The sequence below is a fragment of the Pseudophryne corroboree genome, chromosome 5, assembly GCF_028390025.1.
Source record: "Pseudophryne corroboree isolate aPseCor3 chromosome 5, aPseCor3.hap2, whole genome shotgun sequence".
NCBI classification, from domain to species: domain Eukaryota; kingdom Metazoa; phylum Chordata; class Amphibia; order Anura; family Myobatrachidae; genus Pseudophryne; species Pseudophryne corroboree.
Genome location: NC_086448.1, coordinates 494997062 through 495010219, shown reverse-complemented (window position 1 = coordinate 495010219; position 13158 = coordinate 494997062).

Here is a 13158-nt window from a genome sequence, read left to right as displayed (position 1 = left end):
AACGACTGATGCATGGCCCCGCGGGTCGGCAACGATTGTCGCTGTCGGCAGTGCATGCATGCAGAATCTGGACTGTCGTCCAGGACCTGCATGCACGGCTGGCGGAGGCGTGACGTCACTGAGCGATATGAGCGGTCATATCGCTCAGTGTGTACAGTCGGCCGCCGACCAGCCGGCCTGGGAGGGGAAACATTAGACGACGTCGCTCATAGAGCAACATCGTCTAATGTGTATGGACCTTTAGTATTCATCTGTTTATATTTATCACTAATACACACTAGATAGAAAGTAGAACCTAAAAAGTTAATAGAAAGCACAATAATAAAAATGAGAAAATTGGTTAAAATAAGATTTTACTTACCGGTAAATCTATTTCTCGTAGTCCGTAGTGGATGCTGGGGACTCCGTAAGGACCATGGGGAATAGACGGGCTCCGCAGGAGACAGGGCACTTTAAGAAAGAATTAGGACTACTGGTGTGCACTGGCTCCTCCCTCTATGTCCCTCCTCCAGACCTCAGTTAAGGAAACTGTGCCCGGAAGAGCTGACAGTACAAGGAAAGGATTTTGGAATCCAGGGTAAGACTCATACCAGCCACACCAATCACACCGTATAACTCGTGATAAACTTACCCAGTTAACAGTATGAACAACAACAGAGCATCAGACAAACCTGATGCAACCATAACATAACCCTTATTTAAGCAATAACTATATACAAGTATTGCAGAAGAAGTCCACACTTGGGACGGGCGCCCAGCATCCACTACGGACTACGAGAAATAGATTTACCGGTAAGTAAAATCTTATTTTCTTTAACGTCCTAGTGGATGCTGGGGACTCCGTAAGGACCATGGGGATTATACCAAAGCACCCAAACGGGCGGGAGAGTGCGGATGACTCTGCAGCACCGAATGAGCAAACTCAAGGTCCTCCTCAGCCAGGGTATCAAACTTGTAGAACTTTGCAAAGGTGTTTGAACCCGACCAAGTAGCTGCTCTGCAAAGCTGTAATGCCGAGACCCCTCGGGCAGCCGCTCAAGAAGAGCCCACCTTCCTTGTGGAATGGGCTTTTACTGATTTTGGATGCAGCAATCCAGCCGCAGAATGAGCCTGCTGAATCGTGTTACAGATCCAGCGAGCAATAGTTTGCTTTGAAGCAGGAGCACCCAGCTTGTTGGATGCATACAGGATAAACAGCGAGTCAGTTTTCCTGACTCCAGCCGTTCTGGCTACATAAATCTTCAAAGCCCTGACTACATCTAGTAACTTGGAATCCTCCAAGTCACGAGTAGCCGCAGGCACCACAATAGGTTGGTTCAAATGAAAGGATGACACCACCTTCGGCAGAAATTGCGGACGAGTCCGTAACTCTGCCCTGTCCATATGGAAAACCAGATAGGGGCTTTTACATGACAAAGCCGCCAATTCAGACACACGCCTAGCCGAAGCTAAGGCCAATAGCATGACCACTTTCCACGTGAGATATTTTAACTCCACGGTCTTAAGTGGCTCAAACCAGTGAGATTTCAGGAAACTCAACATCACGTTAAGATCCCAAGGTGCCACTGGTGGCACAAAAGGGGGCTGAATATGCAGCACTCCCTTTACAAACGTCTGGACTTCAGGAAGAGAAGCCAGTTCCTTTTGAAAGAAAATGGATAGGGCCGAAATCTGGACCTTAATGGACCCTAATTTTAAGCCCATAGTCACTCCCGCCTGTAGGAAGTGAAGGAAACGGCCCAGCTGGAATTCCTCTGTAGGTGCCTTCCTGGCCTCACACCAAGCAACATATTTTCGCCATATACGGTGATAATGTTTTGCTGTCACGTCCTTCCTAGCCTTTATCAGCGTAGGAATAACCTCATCCGGAATGCCTTTCTCTGCTAGGATCCGGCGTTCAACTGCCATGCCGTCAAACGCAGCCGCGGTAAGTCTTGGAACAGACAGGGCCCCTGTTGCAACAGATCCTGTCTGAGAGGCAGAGGCAATGGGTCCTCTATGAGCATTTCTAGCAGTTCCGGATACCAAGCCCTTCTTGGCCAATCCGGAACAATGAGTATTGTTCTCACTCCTCTTTTCCTTACGATTCTCAGCACCTTGTGTATGAGAGGAAGAGGAGGAAACACATAAACTGACTGGAACACCCACGGTGTCACTAGTGCATCCACATCTATCGCCTGAGGGTCTCTTGACCTGGCGCAATACCTTTGTAGCTTTTTGTTGAGGCGGGATGCCATCATGTCCACCTGTGGCAGTTCCCATCGATTTGTAATCTGTGTGAAGACTTCTTGATGAAGTCCCCACTCTCCCGGGTGGAGGTCGTGCCTGCTGAGGAAGTCTGCTTCCCAGTTGTCCACTCCCGGAATGAACACTGCTGACAGTGCTTGCACGTGAATCTCAGCCCAGCGAAGAATTCTGGTGGCTTCTGCCATTGCCACCTTGTTTCTTGTGCCACCCTGGCGGTTTACATGAGCCACTGCGGTGATGTTGTCTGACTGAATCAGCACCGGTTGGTTGCGAAGCAGAGGCTCCGCTTGACTCAGGGCGTTGTATATGGCCCTTAGTTCCAGGATATTGATGTGCAGACAAGTCTCCTGACTTGACCACAGCCCCTGGAAGTTTCTTCCCTGAGTGACTGCCCCCCACCCTCGGAGGCTTGCATCCGTGGTCACCAGGACCCAGTCCTGTATGCCGAACCTGCGGCCCTCGGGAAGGTGAGCACTCTGCAACCAATACAGAAGAGACACCCTGGCCCTGGGGGATAGGGTGATCAGCTGATGCATCTGAAGATGCGATCCGGACCACTTGTCCAACAGATCCCACTGAAAGGTCCTCGCATGGAACCTGCCTAAGGGAATGGCTTCGTATGATGCCACCATCTTTCCCAGGACTCGCGTGCATAGATGCACCCACACCTGTTTTGGTTTTAAGAGGTCTCTGACCTGAGTCACGAGCTCCTGGGCCTTCTCCTCCGGAGAAACACCTTCTTCTGGTCTGTGTCCAGAATCATGCCCAGGAAGGGCAGACTCATCGTAGGAATCAGCTGCGACTTTGGAATATTCAGAATCCAGCCGTGCTGTTGTAACACCTCCCGAGAGTGTGCTACGCTGATCAGCAACTGCTCTCTGGACCTCGCCTTTATGAGGGGATCGTCCAAGTATGGGATAATTGTAACTCCCTGCTTTCGCAGAAGCACCATCATTTCTGCCATTACCTTGGTAAATATTCTCGGTGCCGTGGACAGACCAAACGGCAACGTCTGGAATTGGTAATGACAGTCCTGTACCACAAATCTGAGGTACTCCTGATGAAGTGGATAAATGGGGACATGCAGGTAAGCATCCTTTATGTCCAGAGACACCATAAAATCCCCCTCTTCCAGGCTTGCAATGACCGCCCTGAGCGATTCCATCTTGAACTTGAACCTTTTCAGGTAAATGTTCAGGGATTTTAAATTCAATATGGGTCTGACCGAACCGTCCGGTTTCGGAACCACAAACATTGTGGAATAGTAACCCCTTCCCTGTTGAGGGAGGGGAACCTTTACCACCACCTGCTGGAGATATAATTTGTGAATTGCCGCTAACACTACTTCCCTTTCTATGGGGGAAGCTGGCAGGGCCAATTTGAGGTAATGGTGAGGGGGCATCACTTCGAATTCCAGCTTGTATCCCTGAGACACAATCTGTATAGCCCAGGGATCCACCTGTGAGCGAACCCACTGGTGGCTGAAATTTCGGAGACGCGCCCCCACCGCTCCTGGCTCCACCTGTGGAGCCCCAGCGTCATGCGGTGGATTTCGTGGAAGCCGGGGAGGACTTCTATTCCTGGGAACTAGCTGTATTGTGCAGCTTCTTTCCTCTACCCCTGCCTCTGGCAAGAAAGGACGCACCTCAGACTTTCTTGCCTCTTTGTGATCAAAAGGACTGCATTTGGTAATAAGGTGCTTTCTTAGGTTGTGAGGGAATATATGGCAAAAAATTTGACATCCCAGCCGTAGCTGTGGAAACTAGGTCCGAGAGACCGTCCCCAAACAATTCCTCACCCTTATAAGGTAAAACCTCCATGTGCTTTTTTGAGTCGGCATCACCTGTCCATTGCCGAGTCCACAGGACCCTTCTGGCAGAAATTGACATTGCATTTATTCTAGAGCCCAGTAGGCAAATGTCTCTCTGGGCATCCCTCATATATAGGACAGCGTCTTTTATATGCCCCAGGGTCAGCAATATAGTATCCTTGTCCAAGGTATCAAGCTCCTCAGACAGAGTATCTGTCCATGCTGCTACAGCACTACACATCCAGGCCGACGCAATTGCCGGCCTTAGTAGGGTACCTGAATGTGTATAAACGGACTTCAGGATACCTTCCTGCTTTCTATCTGCAGGATCTTTTAGGGCGGCCGTATCCTGTGACGGCAGGGCTACCTTCTTAGATAAGCGTGTCAAAGCTTTGTCTACCCTAGGGGAGGATTCCCAGCGTAACCTGTCCGTTGGCGGGAAAGGATACGCCATAAGTAACCGTTTGGAAATCTGCATTTTCCTATCAGGAGAATCCCAAGCTTTTTCACATAACTCATTTAACTCATGTGAAGGGGGAAAAGTCACTTCTTGCCTTTTCTCCCCAAACATATAAACCCTCCTGTCAGGGACAGGGTTTTCCTCTGAGATGTGCAATACATCCTTCATTGCTATTATCATGTAGCGGATGGCTTTAGCCATTTTAGGCTGCAACTTTGCATCATCGCCATCTACACTGGAGTCAGAATCCGTGTTGATATCCGTGTCAACAATTTGGGATAGTGGGCGCTTCTGAGACCCTGGCGGCCTCTGCGCTGTAGGATCAGGCATGGGTTGGGACCCTGACTGTCCCAAGGCATCAACTTTATCCAACCTTTTATGCAATGAGTTTACATTATCATTTAACACCTTCCACATATCCATCCAATCAGGTGTCGGCGCCGTCGGCGGAGACACCACATTCATCTGCACCTGCTCTGCTTCCACATAGCCTTCCTCGTCAAACATGTCGACACAAGCGTACCGACACACCACACACACAGGGGATGCTCTATTTGAGGACAGAACCCCCACAAGGCCTTTTGGAGAGACAAAGAGAGAGTATGCCAGCACACACCCCAGCTCTATATGACCCAGGAATTACACAGTAACTTAGTGTTTACCCAGTAGCTGCTGTATATACTGATATTGCGCTAAATTTATGTGCCCCCCCCCCTCTCTTTTTACCCTCTTTCTACCGTGAATCTGCAGGGGAGAGCCTGGGGAGCTTCCTCTCAGCGGAGCTGTGGAGAGAAAATGGCGCTGGCGAGTGCTGAGGAAGAAGCCCCGCCCCCTCAGCGGTTGGCTTCAGTCCCGCGATTTTGTGTAAAATAATGGCGGGGGCTCATGCAAATATACAGTGCCCAACTGTATATATGCCCTTTTATGCCAAGAGGTACTTAATTGCTGCCCAAGGCGCCCCCCCCCCTCCTGCGCCCTGCACCCTACAGTGACCGGAGTGTGTGGGTTTGATGTGGGAGCAATGGCGCATAGCTGCAGTGCTGTGCGCTTCCTCATATGAAGACTCGAGTCTTCTGCCGCCGCTTTTGACGTCTTCTTGCTTCACACGCCGGCTTCTGGCTCTGCGAGGGGGACGGCGGCGCGGCTCCGGGATCGGACGACCAAGGGTGCGTTCCTGTGTTCGATCCCTCTGGAGCTAATGGTGTCCAGTAGCCTAAGAAGCATGACCTATCCGCAGTTAGTAGGTCTGCTTCTCTCCCCTCAGTCCCACGTAGCAGAGAGCCTGTTGCCAGCAGATCTCTCTGAAAATAAAAAATCCTAACAAAATACTTTCTTATTAGCAAGCTCAGGAGAGCTCACTAAAGTGCCCCCAGCTCGGCCGGGCACAGATTCTAACTGAGGTCTGGAGGAGGGACATAGAGGGAGGAGCCAGTGCACACCAGTAGTCCTAATTCTTTCTTAAAGTGCCCTGTCTCCTGCGGAGCCCGTCTATTCCCCATGGTCCTTACGGAGTCCCCAGCATCCACTAGGATGTTAGAGAAATGCTAATACCCTAACAATACATTCTTCAAATCCACGTATATTCACACTCCAATTTCATATTAAACTAAGTTAAGCTGAGTACACACAATAAAATGCTCACTTGATGCGATAGAGCTTATTCAATATCCTTACGATTCTTGTTATTTATCTTTTGCAATGATTGGAAGGAATAGAGATCTACATATGCATGTCTACACAGGGGCATTTTAAGAAAGGAGGGGTCCCGTGTGCAGACTCTGGGTGGGCTCTCTCCTCTCCATGGTACCGTAGGCTTCGGCATTGTGCCAGAGTCTACCGTGCATGCTCAGGTCTATTGGTATGGATCATTTAAAACAGTCCTGGACAATTTTGATTGATCCCTACAGCACTCCTCTTTAAGATGCTTTCAGAAGCCAGATTTAAACAATGGTGAAAGAAAAAGTGGAGGCGCACAATGGGAAAGTATATTAAAATCAATTAGCTTTTACTAGAAATGGTTAAAAACTCACATAAGGAGATGTCATATTATCAAAAATATCACAAACAGCACATACTGTAATTTTGGATACATCAGCCCAAACACAGGCTAAATGGCACAGCTGGCATTTTTCTAAGCCTCAGTCCTGTACTATGTAACTTCACTGTGTCGGTATCTGTTGGCTCTGCCCCAAACCTGTTTCGTCATAGGTGACTTCATCAGTTGGTGTGTAAATCACAGACACTGATAGACTCTTCTAGCATGTCTAATTAGACATGCTCGGTTCTCAACCAATCATTAGGAGATAGTAATATCATATTACACAAGCACTTGTATGAACTTCAATTCCAAAGCTGATATTTCCGCCTAACATTCATAGACAAACATATTGGTCAACGCAATATATGTTCGACTATGTGTTTGCTAAAGAGTTAGTGCTTTCTCACTAGTAATCAGATCACATTGCATTAGGCAATGCCCAGAGTATGCATGAGCCAAGAACTGAATGCAGACAGGGCAATTGTGATGATGCTACAGGTGTGTGGTAATGCTAATTTGTGTGATGTCTGACCCCCCCCTCCCCCCCCCCACACACACACACACACTTCAAATACATTTTGCACCACTACCAAAAGATTGAACCCACAATGTGGGTTCATGGAAGTGATATACAGTGCCTCCTGGTAACTGTTCATTAGCAGATGGCTTTGATTTGTATCCAATCATTTAGCAAGGCAAGATTTTGTGTATCTATAATGTTTTAGAATGGGTATAGCTATTTCAGAGCCAACAGAATTAATGATTATAAATGAAAACAAACAAACAAACAAACACAATATCTTAAAAATACTGTAAATAAAATATATGATTAGAGTATTTAGAGTATACAGTCAGTTCCATAAATATTGGGACATCGACACAATTCTCATTTTTTGGGCTCTATACACCACCACAATGGATTTGAAATGAAACAAACAAGATGTGCTTTAACTGCAGACTTTCCGCTTTAATTTGAAGGTATATACATCCAAATCAGGTGAACGGTGTAGGAATTACAACGGTTTCTATTTGTGCCTCCCACTTTTTAAGGGACCAAAATTAATGGGACAAACTAAACAATCCTAAATCAAACTTTCACTTTTTAATACTTTGCTGCAAATCCTTAGCAGTCAATTACAGCCTGAAGTCTGGAATGCATAGACATCACCAGATGCTGGGTTTCATCCCTGGTGATGGTCTGCCAGGCCTCTACTGCAAATGTCTTCAGTTCCTGCTTGTTCTTGGGGCATTTTCCCTTCAGTTTTGTCTTCATCAAGTGAAATCCATGCTCAATCGGATTCAGGTCAGGTGATTGACTTGGCCATTGCATAACATTGCACTTATTTGCCTTAAAAAACTCTATGGTTGCTTTCGCAGTATGCTTTGGGTCATTGTCCATCTGCACTGTGAAGCGCCGTCCAATGAGTTCTGAAGCATTTGACTGAATATGAGCAGATAATATTGCCTGAAACACTTCAGAATTCATCCTGCTGCTTTTGTCAGCAGTCACATTATCAATAAATACAAGGAAACCAGTTCCATTGGCAGCCATACATGCCCACGCCATGACACTACCACCACCATGCTTCACTGATGAGGTGGTATGTTTTGTCCTTCTCCATACTCATCTCTTCCCATCACTCTGGTACAAGTTGATCTTTGTCTCATCTGTCCATAGGATGTTGATCCAGAACTGTAAAGGCTTTTTTAGATGTTGTTTGGCAAATTCTAATCTGGTCTTCCTGTTTTTGTGGCTCACCAATGGTTTACATCTTGTGGTGAACCCTCTATATTCACTCTTGTGAAGTCTTCTCTTGATTGTTGACTTTGACACATATGCACCTACCTCATGGAGAGTGTTCTTGATATGGGCAACTGTTGTGAAGGGATTTATCTTCACCAGGGAAATAATTCTTCTGTCATCCACCACAGTTGTTTTCCGTGGTCTACTGGGTCTTTTGGTGTTGCTGAGCTCTCCGGTGCGTTCTTTCTTTTTAAGAATGTTTCAAACAGTTTATTTGGCCACACCTAATGTTTTTGCTATCTCTCTGATGGGTTTGTTTTGATTTTTCAGTCTACTGATGGCTTGCTTCACTGATAGTGGCAGCTCTTTGGATCTCATATTGAGAGTCGACAGCAACAGATTCCAAATGCAAATGTCACACCTGGAATCTACTCTAGACCTTTTACCTGCTTAATTGATGATGAAATAACGAGGGAATAGCCCACTCCTGTACATGAAATAGCTTTTGAGTCGATTGTCCCATTACTTTTAGTCCCTTAAAAAGTGGGAGGCACATATAGAAACCATTGTAATTCCTACACCGTTCACCTGATTTGGATGTAAATACCCTCAAATTAAAGCGGTTAAAGCACATCTTGTTTGTTTCATTTCAAATCCATTGTGGTTATGTACAGAGCCCAAAAAATGAGAATTGTGTCGATGTCCCAATATTTATGGACCTGACTGTATAACTGTATATATATATATATATATATATAGTTATGTATCAGAACGGCACTCGCAGGACTTCATTCAAATAAACAGGACATCACCCCGTCATAGCAATGTTTCGGTTTTATTCAAAAAACCATCTTCAGGCTTACATAACATATAATAAAACTTTTCTTACCTATATACCAACATAACACCGTGTGCATAACCATCCCGGGTGTGAGCCGCGTTCATTTCCGCTAACGCGTTCATTTCCGCTGACGTCACCCGGAACGCAACCTCAAGTGAAAAAAATAAAACATTAACCCTTCACCAACATATCAGGTTACAGAAGCAGAGTCATCATGTAAACAAGAATAGATGAACTCAGCAATAAGCATTCTCAGCTCACCAATACTTCGTAATAGCTACAATCATAGTCTGAGACAATTAAACACATAATACTGATACTGTTGCAGTCCTTCATGAAAGCTGCAACAAAAATCAAAACACAGCCCTAATAGAGGAAACTGGAAAATGATAAGGTTTCATTTAATCCATATGGAGCTATTGTGTTTAAAAAATAAATCCACCTGGTTTCAACCCGCAATAATGCTTTATTGCGGTCACCACCCCTACGACTCTCTGGAATATGATCGATCATTTTATATCTTAAGCTGGACAAATTATGACCCTTAGCTTTAAAGTGTTTGGCTACCAGTTGTTCAGAAGTCCTACCTTCCAAGGCTAGTTTGATGGCACTCCTATGCTGTGCCATCCTCTCTCTAAAGGTGCAGGAAGATTTTCCTACACAAAGTAGCCCACAGGGGCACCTTATGTAGTACACTACAAAACGTGTAGTGCAAGTCAGACAATGTGTTATTTTAATTACTTTACCCGAGTGAGGGTGATATAAAGTATCACCTGTTTCAAGATATATACACGTAGTACAGCCTAGGCATCTGTAGTTGCCAGGCTTCTTAATACAAAAAACGGTTGTTACCATGTTACCGGAGAGGAAGGAATCTCCGTGATATGTTAGTTCACTCAGACATCTCAGATTTTTCATCTTCGAGACCTACTAATTTTCTTAGTAAGAATCCTAGCAACTACAGATGCATATATCTTGAAACGTTGCTATGACGGGGTGATGTCCTGTTTATTTGAATGAAGTCCTGCGAGTGCCGCTCTGATACGTAACTATACATGCAATTGCTTTTGCTGGAGAGGGCACCGGGCATTGGAATTGAAGCATATCTAGGAGTGCCGGGTCTGGAACTGTCTATATGTATATATATATATATATATATATATATATATATATATATATATGTATATATATAAAAAAAACAAATAAAGGAGTCTTTTTCACCGCATAGACAGCTTCTTGAGTGCCGCCTTCGACCAATACATATATATATATATATATATATATATATATATATATGTATATATATATCTTCCAAATCAGGAGGGCACTCTCCAATATTTTGTCAATTATGAGCAATACTTATTCATGACCGCCCAGTGTCTAGAGCCATAAACAACAATTGGATTAAGAACTGCAGCTTCTTAGAATGGGAACTGTCTCAAAGTACAGCAGTAAGTAAATGCAGGGCCGGCGCTACCATTAGGCAGCTTTAGGCAGCTGCCTATGAGCGCTGACCACTGGAGGGCGGCACTATAAGATGATTAGAAAATGCTTTCTATATTCTCTCCTCTTCCGTAAGAGATGAGGCGCAGGGATGTTATAGCCGCTCAATTGCTGACGCCCCCCCTCCCCCCCCCCAGTGATAACACATTGTCCTGGCCCCCGCTCCATTACAACATTCTGAAATTGATCCGTGCACCCCCTGCCCCTCCGATCTCGATCATGATGCCCGCACCCATCCCTCCCCCTCCCACCAATTGCCGGCTCTGGCATGTGTCTCGTCTCCTCCCCCCCCAGTTGCGAATTGCGGACTCGGGGGGTGCAGGCTCCTGCCCCCCACATACTACTCCTAGCCCCCCCCCCTCCCCTCCAGAGGCTCAGAGGTTATGCTCCCGCGTGTTCCCCCCACTGATTGCGGACTCCTGTAGTTTTGCTGTCCCCCTCCCCTCGTTGCCGCGAGTGCAGGTTCTGCTCCGGCGCCCACGTGCGACTTCCAGCCAGCCCCCCAGTGACATACTCCCGCAGGTTACCTGCTGCCCCCCCTGCTACGATTGCAGGCTCCAATGTGTCACTCATCAGAGTAACCATATCACCCCCCCGGCCCCCCTCCCCCCCCCCATCCTGCCGCGAGTCGCGACTCTCTCACTGCCCCTTCCTACCCCCCATGCCCCAGCACACGCAGGGGGGGGGGGGAGTTTCTGGGTACCCAGAAAGCCCCCCTGATGGACTTAATTCCTTATTTTAGAAAGCCGCGATCGCATTCGCGATCGCAGCTACCGCTGCGGGAATGAGGGATCTATTGCCGGAAAAGTCTGCATAGTGACCTGCAGATACAGGGAGCTGCTGTGGTGTGTCCTCATCATTCCAGTGGCTGTTTCGTGGCTGCCAGTGTCTCTCCTCTGCAACCCAGGTACATATATGTGCAGTACAATGTATATATTTGTTTAAATGTACAGTATGTGTGTGGTGTGTTTGTGTTATGTATGTTTGTGTGTGGAGTGTATGTATAGTCTGTGTATTTTGCCTACAAACACACACACTGTCACTGTCATCACTCTCCCTGTCATCACTCTCCATGTCGTCACTCTCCGTGTCGTCACTCTCTCGGTCGTCACTCTCCCGGTCGTCACTCTCCCTGTCGTCACTGTCGTCACTCTCCGTGTCGTCACTCTCCGTGTCGTCACTCTCCCTGTCGTCACTCTCCCTGTCGTCACTCTCCCTGTCACTGTCGTCACTCTCCCTGTCGTCACTGTCGTCACTCTCTCTCTCTGACGTCACTCTCCCTATCGTCACTGTCTGTCTCTCCCTGTCATCACTCTCTCTCTCCCTGTCGTCACTCTGGCTGTCCCTGCTTTCACAATTTCAGCTCATTCTGTGTCCTACAATGTGAATGTCGGCTCAGTCAGTGTGCTACAAGGTGAATTTCGGATCATTCAGTGTGCTACAAGGTGAATTTCGGCTCAGTCAGTGTGCTACAAGGTGGATTTCGGATCATTCAGTGTGCTACAATGTGAATTTCGGCTCTTTCCGTGTGCTCTAATGTGAATTTCGGCTCATTCAGTGTGCTACAATGTGAATTTCGGCTCATTCAGTGTGCTACAATGTGAATTTCGGCTCATTCAGTGTGCTACAATGTGAATTTCGGCTCATTCATTGTGCTACAATGTGAATTTCGGCTCATTCAGTGTGCTACAATGTGAATTTCGGCTCATTCAGTGTGCTACAATGTGAATGTCGGCTCATTCAGTGTGCTATAATGTGAATTTCGGCTCATTTAGTGTGCTACAATGTGAATGCCGGCTCATTCAGTGTGCTACAATGTGAATTTCGGCTCATTCAGTGTGCTACAATGTGAATTTCGGCTCATTCAGTGTGCTTCAATGTGAATTTCGGCTCATTCAGTGTGCTACAAGGTGGATTTTGGCTCAGTCAGTATTACAGGGTGAATTTCGGCTCATTCAGTGTGCTACAAGGTGGATTTCGGATCATTCAGTGTGCTATAATGTGAATTTCGGCTCATTCAGTGTGCTATAATGTGAATTTCGGCTCAGTCAGTGTGCTACAAGGTGGATTTTGGATCATTCAGTGTGCTACAATGTGAATTTCGGCTCTTTCCGTGTGCTCTAATGTGAATGTCGGCTCATTCAGTGTGCTACAATGTGAATTTCGGCTCATTCATTGTGCTACAATGTGAATTTCGGCTCATTCAGTGTGCTACAATGTGAATGTCGGCTCATTCATTGTGCTACAATGTGAATTTCGGCTCGCACCGTGTGCTATAATGTGAAAGGGGCACCAGTACTAGATAGTATAAGGGGTTCTACTACACGGGACATGCCCCCTTTTGGGTGGCCATGCCCCCTTTTCTGGAGTGTGCGCGCCGAAGGCGCATGCATAATTACATCCTTGACTTATGCATACCCCCACTTCAAAATTTCCACTTCAACCATGTGTGCATATATATATATATATATCTATATATATCTATATATATATATATCTACATACACACACATAT